Here is a 12759-nt window from a genome sequence, read left to right on the forward strand (position 1 = left end):
AGTATCGTTGAACTATGATGGTAACGATGAAACTTGCTTTTGGAAAACACCCCTGAATAGCCAAAATAACGACTCCACCTGTCGTTCCTTGGGCGACAAACGAATTCATCCGCCATTGTTTCAGCGTTTACTCTTTTCAGGAGAATCATCCTACGAATGGCTTATTTTAATTGTCCTTGCATATTAACCACAGATTATTTTTGATAGGTTAAAATTGATTGCCTGAATGCACTGTAAGTCGCTTTGGATAAAAGCGTCTGCTAAATGCATAAATTAAATTTTTTAATTTATTTTAAATGTATTAAATTGTGATAGGCAGTGTTGGGGGTAAAGCATTACTAGTAATGCACGTTACGTAATCATATTACTTTTTTTAAGTAACTAGTAAAGTTACGCATTACTTTTTAATTTAGAAGGAAATATCTGAGTTATTTTTTAAAATAAGCTCTGGCTAGTTACTTTGTTTCCCATGTATTGACTGACAGATGTTGTGTTGCCATGTTGAGCTAAATCGGGAGTACGTGCAGAGACGCGCTGTGTGAACGTTACTGTAGTCCTAGACTAAATATGAACATGTATTTACTCATCTCACTTGTACAAAAACAGATTCAATATTCCTCGAAATTAATAAAAACAGTCAAATGCAAACTCAGAATATTATAGAAACCTGCAATAATTAGATATGTTAAGTAAGACAAATTATAATTATAGTTATGTATTTAATCCCATTTTATTAACCAATGTCTTTGCTGTTGGCCTTCGAAGATCCAATTCAACCATACTAATAAGCAGAAATGACAAATTTGTTTTGTTGTTTCATTTTTGTTATTGCTGAATAGTGTTGAACTTTCTTCTCCTGTATCATATTCTTCGTGCAATTTGTTTGAGCGGCACCCTCTACTGTACAGATGTGAATTTACATTTCCTTCAGCCTGAGGCGTATACATTTCACTTTTGTTGCGAAACGGCTTTTACATTTGTACAAAAAAAAAAAAAGAATAACTTTTTTATATTAAAAACAAGCAAGCAAGCCTTGCCAAGATTTAAAAAGTAACACAAAAGTAATGTAACACATTACTTTCCATTAAAAGTAACGAAGTAAAGTAATTCACTTTCTTAAGGAGTAACGCAATATTGTAATGCATTACTTAAAAAAAATTACTTTCCCCAAATCTGATTAAGAATGTCAAGCTTTGAGACTTTATCCACCAGGATTTGAATGAATTAATTTTCTTGCATACTCCTCTGAGAAAGTTAATATCCAAGACAGTTAAATAAATTCTGTTTTAGGATTAAATGGATCGTTTAGGTATTCATCTTCTGATCCAGCTGTTCTTTCTGTGTGTGTGGTTGACCAGTGGAAAGTCTAGAGTGGGTCAGGCTCTTTTTCACTCAGTTGCCCAACCCCCAGCCTCTGCTGATGTCAACACATATCACCACGGCCCACGGTGCACTGCTCGGCCCTTGCGTAGGGAGCCTAAGATTGCTCTTTGAGAGAGAAAGAACATCAGCTAGTACACAGAGGGGCTCAACAGTTGGCCACTTTGTAGCCTGAGACCAGAAACATACTTTACACAAGTATTCAAATGCAGCTGCGAAATGCTTGGCCAGGGCATATCAAGTGTGCTGTCCCACTAACCAAACTAATCAAGCTTTTGCATCTGTCAGATGTTGTTTTTCAGGCCGTTTGCTATAAACATGAGTGTTTAATTTGCTTGAACTAAGTAAGTGGTGTATTTCAGGCCATCAAAGTGTGCCTGCTAAAACATCTGTAATAATTCATGACATCATTTTCAGAAAGAGTTTAGAAGTTCTGTGTAAAAATACCATTTGGATAAATAGTTACATTTCCTGTGAAATTTACACCAGTCAGTATTGCATGTTCATTTTACAGAATGAATATTGAGGATAACATCATAACCATAAGACTTTGCTTATGATAAGCTTTGGACTCAATATGGGATGTCATAAGTATCAAGAATTAAAATAGTTATATTAGCAGTAGTATAGTGTAGTGACTCAAATGAAATGACTAAATTAACTTCCTGGTTAAGATGCTTTTTATGCTTATGTTTGTCCTCAGTAAACAAATTGGGGAAAATAATAAAATGTTTCTGTCTTGCAGTATACATGCATCCAAACAGACCTGCTGATGTCTATTGTTCTGTTGGTATTAATCAAACAATAAGAAAAAAAAATAGATCAATACTTTACTTTCATGCCATTCTTTTATAAATATTTAATTAATAACAACTGTGACAACCAAAGCTGTTACCTTTAATTGAGTTTGACTGTAATTAGCTCAGAATGAATGTTTAAAATAGTTGAGGTTTGGTGGATGTAACATTTGGCTTTTTGTTTTTTGAAAAAAAAATTTTTTAAACTCGAAACTCAGCTGAGTCTTTCTGTGCTGCATGGTTTAGTTACACACATCCACACAATTAATGGGCAAATGTGGTTGCAGTTCGGGTGTTGCTTGTGTCTGGATCAAATTAGATAAAATATATCACATGTCTTGGTGGGAAGCTTAGCTTCCTAAATTCAAAATATGGATATGGTTTTGCCACTTTGTCTTTAGTGATATGGTGTGTCATTATAAGAGAGTCTGTGTATATATATATGTGTGTGTGTGTGTGTGTGTGTGTGTGTGTGTGGCTGATGGTGATTGCTGTCTGGGAAGCAGACTTTCTAAAGGAATTCAATTAGCTGGAACAGTTTGCTTCCTCACAGTCCCCAGGGCCAAAGCTGAAGCACAAAAACACAGCCACGTTCTGTCTCTTATCAAACACCCTTTTCATCTGAACCACTGCTTGTTTGGATGGCAAATATTAGGCATTAACTGAATATATTTAGATTAACACTTTAAACTAATAGTACTAATGGTTTAGCATTAACAGGACAGTGGTATCTTAAAGGGGTCGTTGGATGCTACATGCAATTTTACAAGCAATTTGAACTGAAATGTGTGTTAGCAGTTTGTGTACACAACCACACTATAATGATAAAATCCATACAGTGTTTTTTTTTATCTTGTTAAAAAATTTCCCCTTTCTCAAATCGAACCAATCTCAGATGCATGAGTGACTGTCATCAGTCCGCCATTGTTTCACCGCTGGAGCAGATGTAGACAAGAATGTCTTCTAAGCGATTGAGGTATTCTGTTGTTGGATGTAATAATTAACATAGCAGTTATCATTTTCTCCCGACATCTGAGCCGCTGAAGACGCAGTGCATTTGTTTCTGAAGGGAATGTGCCCAAATCTACCTAAATCTTCACGCGAATCATTCCTGATCCAGCTTCACCTACAGAACGAGGGAGTATAAGGTTTTGTACTGAATCTTTGCAAATCGCCTTTCCTTATAATTAGCAAGTTTCACAATGAATGCGGCTAAACAATCTCTCAGAGAGAGGGGCGGGGTCAGCAGATCTCATTAACATTTAAAGGAAGATGCTACAAAACAGCTTGCTCTGAAAAGAGCTGTTTTTGACAGGGTCAAAACAGTATTGTTTTACACTACCACTGAGAAATTTTAACCAAACTATGTTACAGACTTTTCATTAAGACCCTAAAGAATCATATCAACTTGTGGAAAATTGGCATCCGATGACCCCTTTAAGTAGTAATGCACAGCTAAACTTTTCTGATTCTTGATCTGATCATTGAGAATGGGTAGCAAATTTCTATCCAGATACATTAGATCGGTCGTGGGCCCTGTGTCTCACCTGGTTGCCCGTTGACGGCAATATTAACCGAAGTTGCCCAGCAACATTGGTGAAAGTTGCCCCATTTATCATCAGCTGAATTCCAGCTGCAATAGTCAAATAAATCAAACAATATCATGTTGAAGTCCAGATTAAAATGTAAAAAAGTTTGAAAATAAATACTATTTGAAAATAATAACAATTAAGGCTAAGTATTTGGCGCTTGAAATCTGAATGTCTGTTTAAATCCTTTAAATATGTTTCAGAAAGTAGCAGCTGTTTTGTTTACAGGGTAACGGCTGCATTTCTGTGGTTGCATTAGCGCCATCTGCTGTCAGAGATTGAATGTGCGCTTTTATTTAGCGCGTCTCCTTCACACGTTCCACCATGCACCTCTCATCCTTGCTTGAATAATTTGTAATAAAACATTATTCACTGTAGTACTTACAGTAACAATATTACGCATATTCCATATCGTGATATATAGCATTAATGAATACCAGCACAGGTCTATTCAAAGCCATGCTTTGTGAACAGAACTGCGCTTGACAACTGGTTAACTGTCATACAGTGCGAGGGAGCTGCACATATATGTTTTGGAGCTGCTAGCGTGTTCCGGGTCTTTCTTGTGAGGTTTCAATAACTTTCAGAGAAGCAGATATGATCTCTGTTTTATCTGAAGGTTTGGGTCCGGTCACTGTAAACCACTGAAGCTACTTCAGTCAGTTTTATTGTCTGCTCACAACTCAAAAGCTTCCATCTGGATATTAAGATTTGATGGATGAAATTGCACCTCATTGAACTTTTGTTATGTGAAATGTGAAAAGACTTTTGCTTGACTTAATGCACAGCTGTATTTGAACTTTTGTCCCTTCCATTGGTATGGCTATCAGCGTCGGTGCTAGGGATGTTCATTTTAACCATTTAACCGTTAAATGGCTGTTAAGAATTTTGACAGATTAATAAAATCAGTTAAACGGTTTAAAAAGTCATTCTTTATTTATTTTCAGTAATTTATCAAAATATTTAAAAAGGTTTGGTACATTGGTAAAATAGGCTACACTACACGTATAAAAAATGTGTTTTTTAGAGAGAAAAACAAAACATAGGTTGCATAACCTATTAATAAGTCAAATTTTATTATTATATTCAGAAACGTGAAATGTTTAAAAACATTATAATAAACACTGTAAACATAACTATGCTATTTTAGTTCCCCTCACTCCACAACAAATCCTTTCAATTAACAAGAATAAAAAAATAGCCTATAAGAAGTTATAGCAACATAAACGACAAGCCAAAACAAATTCATTTAGGCTACAACGAAACTAAAACCAACGTTGGGTCACTCATTTGACACAAAATCAAATGTTTTCGTATTCGTGATGCATATGAATGCCAAATTATTAATTATTACATCCTACTTCACTCGCATTCCAATATCCACATAAATCTAAATGTTTTGCATAACATCATGGCGGTACGGTGAACTGATTAACAGCACAGATTTTATTGCATATTTAAACTGAGCAGTGTGGGTTTTTTTTCCATATGTTTGACTGACTGTATTTTATTATGATGCGGCGCTAGCGCAAATACTTGATTTTTTTTCTTCTAACAGTGGAAGCAGCTTCTCCTTTTAGTCATAAAGATAATAGGAATTGTAAACGGTTTGCCTTTATTTGTATACAATCACAATAAAAACAAATCCCTTTCTGCCGTCTGTTTCCTTTAACGTTTAGATACGATTGTGTATTGAACTGCATGACACAATCTTTTGACACTTTGTAAAAAGACAAAATGCCATTTTCTGTTTGTTATGATTATGTTAGGAGACGGATGTTGCATCACATTATGTAAAATTGTTCTACTTCTAGCTAAAAAAAAACATTGGAAAACTAAGCAAACATTATATATTAACCATTGGTTAAAATTATTTTTAGATCATGGTAATGGAACGGATGACTGCTGTAGCTAGGAAGAGCATTAGGCCTTATTTAGAATTGTGGTCACCTTTTATTAAAGGTGAAGTAGGTGATTGTACTCAGAAACAGTTTTTGTTATGCTGGTTGAATGTCTCTTCACATAGCAATCATTAAGTCTAAATGTATTTATCTGTATTTATATATTCTGTGGAAGACGTAGGACCAAGAAATGTACGTCCAATCAAAACGCTCGGTCCGAGTGTTTTAAATGGCTTTCCTACCTGCCTGTCAACATGTGTATCTGCATTCATCTGCGCACCCTGTTCCCGCAGACAGATTACATCATCATTGCGTTCACGCACGCTGTGCAGACAGAGCTAGAATGGCAGACAAAAATCAAAAACCCAATATCCTTCCTGATATTGTGGTACTTTTAACGTTTTCTCGCTGGTGAGAGACACATGATGTAGCCCAGCAATTCCTAATTCCAGTGCTCGCACACATATTTGGCACATATTGCTTAGTTAACGATTCAGATTACCAACTCGTTAGAAGTGAGCTACATGAATGAACTGTGTTCCGATCAATATGATCCCTACACAGTGTTCATTGCTCCCTACTCCCTGAGCAGGGGTTTACTTCACTTCGGAACATGGACTGGAATTGGGAACCGCTGATGTAGCCTATTGTAGTAATGTTATCTCTGGTATTCTAGTCCGTGAGCATAAATGCGTTCAGGGGCGTGGCTTTGCATGGCAAAACTGGCATCATGTGTTTTGTGTGTCTGTATGTTTTTATTGTGCAGTGATGTTAAATGCATTTAAATAAATAATACAAAAATAATTAAAAAATAACAATTAAAAACACTTTGTAAAAAGAAACCTTTTACATTCTTTACTATGGAAGGCGTTTCTGCTACTGAATCTCACAATTCTGACGGTTTGCATTTTGCAAGTCTGACATTTTACTCATAATTTTGAGATATACACTCGGAATTACTAGTTAAAAAGGTCAGAATTGTAGGATATAAACCAAATAATAAACCAGATTATTTAAAAAAAAAAAGCAGATTTAAAATGAGCATTTTTATTTCAACCAAGAACGTTGGTATGTTACTGGATTTAATGATATGCTTTATTCCTGTTAAACTCAGCTACGTCAAGTGTTTACATTATACAGACCCAAACAAAAGACATCTGAATGCCTCTGCTCTCTGGAGGTTGTTTGTGCATAATTCATGTTGTGAATTGTCTTGCTGTTTTCGATCATTTGTACGGGTGTGGGCATCTATTGTTCACAGGCAACAGTGCAGCTTTCTGTTTTCAGCAGTGAATATCCCGCCATGCCACTATCAGTCAGTAAATAACCTTCACTTGAATGTGAGAAGCTTTTTTTTTTCCATTCTCGTTGTCTATGGTCTAAGCTGCCCTCTGACATATAAAGCGTCTATGTGCGTGTGCGTGCGTGTGTGTGTGTGTGTGTCAATGCACAACAGCCTCAGGACTGCATCTTCACGAGAACCCCACATGATGATAGAGACGGACAAATAGAGGATAGAAAAGGAACGTAGTGCATGCTGGGAGTTCACTAGACTTAGAGCGAGGAAGACTGAACATGTGGAGAAAATAAACAGCATAATACCAGTGTGATTTTAAGTTTTTAAATTAGTTAAATTATTATTTTTTTGTCAGTGCTCTTTCATTTAGAAATTGGACTATTTTATTTTGGGTATTTTTAGGGCTATCAGAGTTGATGTATTAAATTACATTATTTGTTTAGCACTATGTTATATGTTGACATTAAAACAGATTTATTTTGTTCTGTGAAATAAATCTTACGAAATTTTTTTTTTTAAATTATTATTATAATAATTTTTTTTTCATATTAGTTAAGTAGTACCGTATTTTCCGGACTATAAGTCACACTTTTTTTCAAAGTTTGGCTGGTCCTGCGACTTATAGTCAGGTGCGACTTTAAAATTAATTAATGACAAAATTAATTTGAAATGAACCAAGAGAAATGAACCAAGAGAAATGAACCAAGAGAAAACATTACCGTCTACAGCCACGAGAGGGCGCTCTATGCTGCTCAGTGCTCCTCTAGTCTACACTGAAGACATAGAGCGCCCTCTCACGGCTGTAGACGGTAATGTTTTCTCTTGGTTCTTGGGTCTAAATAAATGCGACTTATAGTCCAGTGCGACTTATATATGTTTTTTTCCTCATCATGACGTATTTTCAGAATCAGAATCAGAATGAGCTTTATTGCCAGGTATGTTCACACATACGAGGAATTTGTTTTCGTGACAGAGCTCCGCAGTGCAACATAACAGCGACAGAACAAAAAGCACAATAAGGAATAAAAAATACAAAAAAATACAAATAGGTGGGTAAGGATTGACAATATACAATTTACAATATACAATCAGTCCAAAAGACAATTTTTGGACTGATGCGACTTATACTCAGGTGCGACTTATAGTCTGAAAAATACGGTATTTTCCCTCCATAACTGGTAAAGACCAACATTTAGTGGCATGGTCAGAAATCAGAAACTCAAAAAAGGAATTAAAAATGGCGACAGAATTAAGTTCAAAATGCTTGATTTAAGCAGCCCTCGTGTAACAGAAAATGAAAGGCTTTTCTCTCTGTGAGTTGTACAGAGTGAGCGCTTCCTCTAGTTTACATCCAAGCTGTTCTAAAAATACAGCAGAACCCTCAATTAAAGATTTCCCTCTGCCTGCACACGTTCAATCTCTGAACCCTTAGCTTGTTTTGGTATCTTTTTTTGTGAATAAAAGGATATTAAGGAAGTGGACCAAATATTTTACTTTTTATGTGACACAAGGGACATGATGTCAAGTTTTAATGTCGTTGCCTGCTGTAACTTCAGTTGGGTCGGACAAGTTCTTAGCTACATTAAACACTTCACTTTAGATAGAATTCACCTACAATAAATAAATAAATTAAAATATGATAATGTAGTACCAAAGTTGTGTGAATTACTTTCCCTCCTATACTAATGTAGACTATAATATATATATATATATATATAGCACAAAAAAATAATTTTTTATGTTTCTTTTTGTTGTTGTTGTTGTTTTTGGAGATAAAGATGTTGTACATTCAGTCGGAGTTCTTCATCGAGAGTCTTTTGTTCGTGTTCCTCCGAAAAAAAAAAGCAGTTTCTTGGAACAAAATGACATGATTGTAATATTGAACAAATCTTAATTTATGGTTGTTTCAACCCTTTTTTATGAAATCATGCCAACTCAGCATTACAGAACAGATCAGATGTGGTCTCTTTTTTTATAATAATTATCTTTCCAACAGTGGCTGTTCATTTAAAAAAGATCCATATACTCTTAAATCATTGAAATTCTTAATTCACGTTGAATACCAAGTTGTTGGGGTTTTTTTCTAATTAAGAAAATGGGTTTGTCCTAAATATAGCTCTCCTTGAAGGTTAATTTTATGTTGCTCTCTGTAATGTCACACTTTTCTTCTGTTTTGGGAGAAGGCTATCATCTCAAACAGATTGCAGAAAAGGCAGGCAGTATTAGCACCACGTTATGTAAATTATCAGGCATATATAGTTGATATCTGTCAATCTAGTGTATGAGAAAAGCTATCAGTGTCTGTCACATTGAAAATGTTACATAAGTGTCATGTTGTCACATAGGGCTGATTATGAAAAAACCTTTAAGATAACATGTAGAAAGAAAAAAACATATCTTAAGTGTGCAGAATAACATAGGTGGACTTTGAGCGATTAATTGCCGCTTTGAACGATTACGTAATTGTGGCATCCATAATTGTAATCGCAACTAGAAATTTGATTAATTGTGCAGCCATAATGTCACATGAATAAGGTTTGGAGGATTATGCAAGACATATTGGCATTGTGGCATTATGTGAAAAACTATTTTGAGAATTAATTGACATAAACTTATTATTAAGGTATTTCAATTATTATCAAGTGGATTTAAAATCAGAAAATGGCTCGCTTATTCAGTATGCATTACTTTTTCTGACCTTTGTGTACATCTTTCACATGCAGTAAGTGAAGAAATGGTCAAGACAATGCAGCCCTACAAATAGTCAGAGGTCAGGATAAGGTTGACTAGGGCTTCATTTGTTTGCGAGGGGTTAGACTGAGTGACTACCATCACTGCGTGATGTAATCTGCCCCTAAAAACAGCAGCTAATACTATTGAGTGTGGGGATATAAAAAAGGTTGATTGTGATTAAACTGTCCTAGAGTTATTGACATTTTTCTTTGATTATTTTCTGGCTGTTGTTCTGCACAAAGGTCTATAATCCAGGTCAGAGCAGACTATAAAGCTGCTGTTTATCACATTATAATATTAATCTGTGTCTCTCTTTCTGGTTCTCTCAGGATTCTCTTCTGAACACAAAGCAATGTGGAGGAAATAAGGCCCGTGCTGTGCTTTGAATACAGGTGAGAGTAAGACGCTGCATCAGTTGTGTGGTAAGCTGGCCTGCATGAAATCAACAGCCACAAACTCCAAAAAATGAGAAAATCCAACTGTAGTAACAACAGATCGAACACTAAGTCGTATGGCCAAAAAATTGACCAATATTCACAGTATTCTGCCTTTTTTGGCTCTCCAACAAAGAATAGGATGCAACAACAGTGTTACGCTGTGCTTTCAACTGTGTTGTGTGCATAAATGACTGAATCAATTACTAATTCATATATTTGCACATTTTTATATACAGTGTGCTTGCATGTCAATTATGGTTAAGTTTAGGGTTGGGGTGAACTTTCCTCTTTTCCCCCCAAAGCTCCATTCACACCATGTTTTTTTTGCAGTCTGATTATATTATATTATATTATATTATATTATATTATATTATATTATATTAATTCTTTCGTTATTATTTTGTTACATTTTTAAATTCTGCATATTGATTGTCAGATACAAGTTTTTATTTTTATACCCCCTACTTCTTGCTTGTTTGTTTAGTAAAGATTTTGGCTAAGGTGATTTTACCTTTGGCTACCCTAGTAAAAAGGTAGCATTTTTAAAATGCTTTTATTTCACACCTATTACAAATTACAAATAATCTATTAACATATTTACTTACATGTCTCTTGAGACTTACTGATTTAAAAACTAATAGTTACTTTATTTGGAGCACTACATTGTGCACAATGCACATTTCTTAATATTAAGCCCTACATGTGTTTTAATGTCAAAAATTGATGAGGATTGTAGGATCTTTGGATAATGTCGGTCTTTAAAGTGTACCTGAAGTATATTTGCAATGGTTCCATTTTAGCACAATGAAATATACTTTTGTACATCTTTAGCTGGACTTCAGCACTGCTTCCACACAATTAAAGTGCACTGACTACAAAATTACTAGTAAAAGTACAACTGCAGGGGATTTTTATTAAGCACATAAATATTGAAATGTATTTTTAGTATGCTGGGCATGAAATAAATGTATTTCAGATACATTTAAGTATATTTGTTATTCACTAGGCAACCAATGACATTCACCATGTTAAATCCGTTCCATAGAATTCCACGTATGTTCCCCCAAAACAACAAAGAAAATACTGTGAATACAGAAAGTTTGGGCCAGTAAAGGTCTATTATATGTCTTAATTTAGATTATATATACTGTTGAATAGAGTTCAGCGTAGGATTTGTCTTCTCTGTGTAAAGAAAACATAATACTCAAGAGTGTGTGTGCATGAAGTCATATGAACTGCTGAAAACTGGAGTGTGTTTAAATGGACCGTGTGTCTGCTTTTGACTCTGAGAGATTAAGTGTGTTTTCATGAGGTAATTTGGGTTAGCGAAGACATACTGAAGTGATTAGACTCTGTGGAATGTCTGTGTGTGTGTGTGTCTGTGTCTGTGTCTGTGTGTGTGTGTGTGTGTGTGTGTGTGTGTGTGTGTGTCTATGTGTGTGTGTTTGACGTTTCAGTGACTCGCGGTAGAGCTGATTACTGCTGTCCTATGCCCCTAAGGTCTCTCTCTTTCCTTGGTTTTCTTTTTCCTGTCTCTGAAGAGAAACACACAGGTCAGCGCTTTAAGCCCAGGGCCTGCTGGGTAGTGTCAGTGGGTGACTGCACATCAAAGATGTATGGAGTGAGCATCTCAGCAGGCCTGACACTCCTACTGCATAATAAAGAGAAGCCAGGGTCTGCTCGCATTAAACCAGACCTCTGTGGCTCCAGTAAGCACTTTCCGCTTTGATGCTAGAGCATTACACACTAGAGCAAGATGAAGGGTGAAGCAACATCGTGTGCGGATAGAAAGCGTAAAGGACTTCGACAGATCTGGTTCTGTGCTGGTTCAGTGTCATTTCTGTGCTACAAGTGTCAGTGAAGATAATGCTCTGACATTGGACTGCTAGGATGAACAGTAAAGTGAGTGATATTTTAGTTGTCCAAATGACTTCATAGTAAACAATTCAGTTCAGTAAAAAGAAATATTAGGTTATAAAAAATATCACATTCCTAAGGCCAAACAGAAAAGATTTATGTTAATTTGTCAGCTAAAGTATGTCATGGCAGTTAATTTCAAGTGAGTGGGAAACATTTTCTTTCAGTTCAGCTGGGCGTGGGTTTGACACCAGCTTGTGAATGCAACACCCTAAATAAAAACTCAGCCCGTTAACTCATACCTTCCACCATAACCACCTACATGAGCACTCACCTCAAAATATCACAGACGTTCCTTTAACCCACACAGTCTCAGTGGAGCTGCAGTTTCACAGTGTGTTTGCATAATTAAGAATGAAGCCTTTAAATGCAGTGCAGTCTGTCACGTTCTGCACAGTGGCATCTCTGAAGAGGCTTTATGGGGCAGCATTAATACCTTTGAATGGACAGATGAGGATTGGATAGGCCCAGCTGTTCCTGTTCTGTTGTTCCCAGTCAGAGCTGTGACACACATTGTGCAGAGACACTTTTCTTGGTTCTTGTTTTCACACACTAGTGTTCACTCAGACAGAGAATGCAGCCTTACAAAGATCCTTTATCTGACCATTGACACTTTTTTACCTTAGGACACAGTCGAGCATCCCTCTGTTTCTAAATCAACACACAAACACACACACACGTACTCATATGCATACTATATATATATAT

General features: G+C 35.9%; 1 protein-coding gene across 4 annotated transcripts in view; it reads left to right on the forward strand.

Moving 5' to 3' along the window:
* fynb (FYN proto-oncogene, Src family tyrosine kinase b) overlaps window positions 1-12759 on the forward strand; it is a 53288-nt gene that overhangs the window by 3704 nt on the left and 36825 nt on the right. For 3 of the 4 annotated variants that reach the window (XM_059513298.1, XM_059513300.1, XM_059513301.1), the window contains exon 2: window positions 10027-10089. The exons of the other annotated variant lie outside the window; for it this stretch is intronic. The gene's annotated coding sequence lies outside the window, so the exon portion shown is untranslated. The remainder of the gene's footprint in view (window positions 1-10026; window positions 10090-12759) is intronic. 4 annotated transcript variants of the gene reach the window in all.

The sequence above is a fragment of the Carassius carassius genome, chromosome 27 (assembly GCF_963082965.1).
Source record: "Carassius carassius chromosome 27, fCarCar2.1, whole genome shotgun sequence".
Lineage (NCBI taxonomy): Eukaryota > Metazoa > Chordata > Actinopteri > Cypriniformes > Cyprinidae > Carassius > Carassius carassius.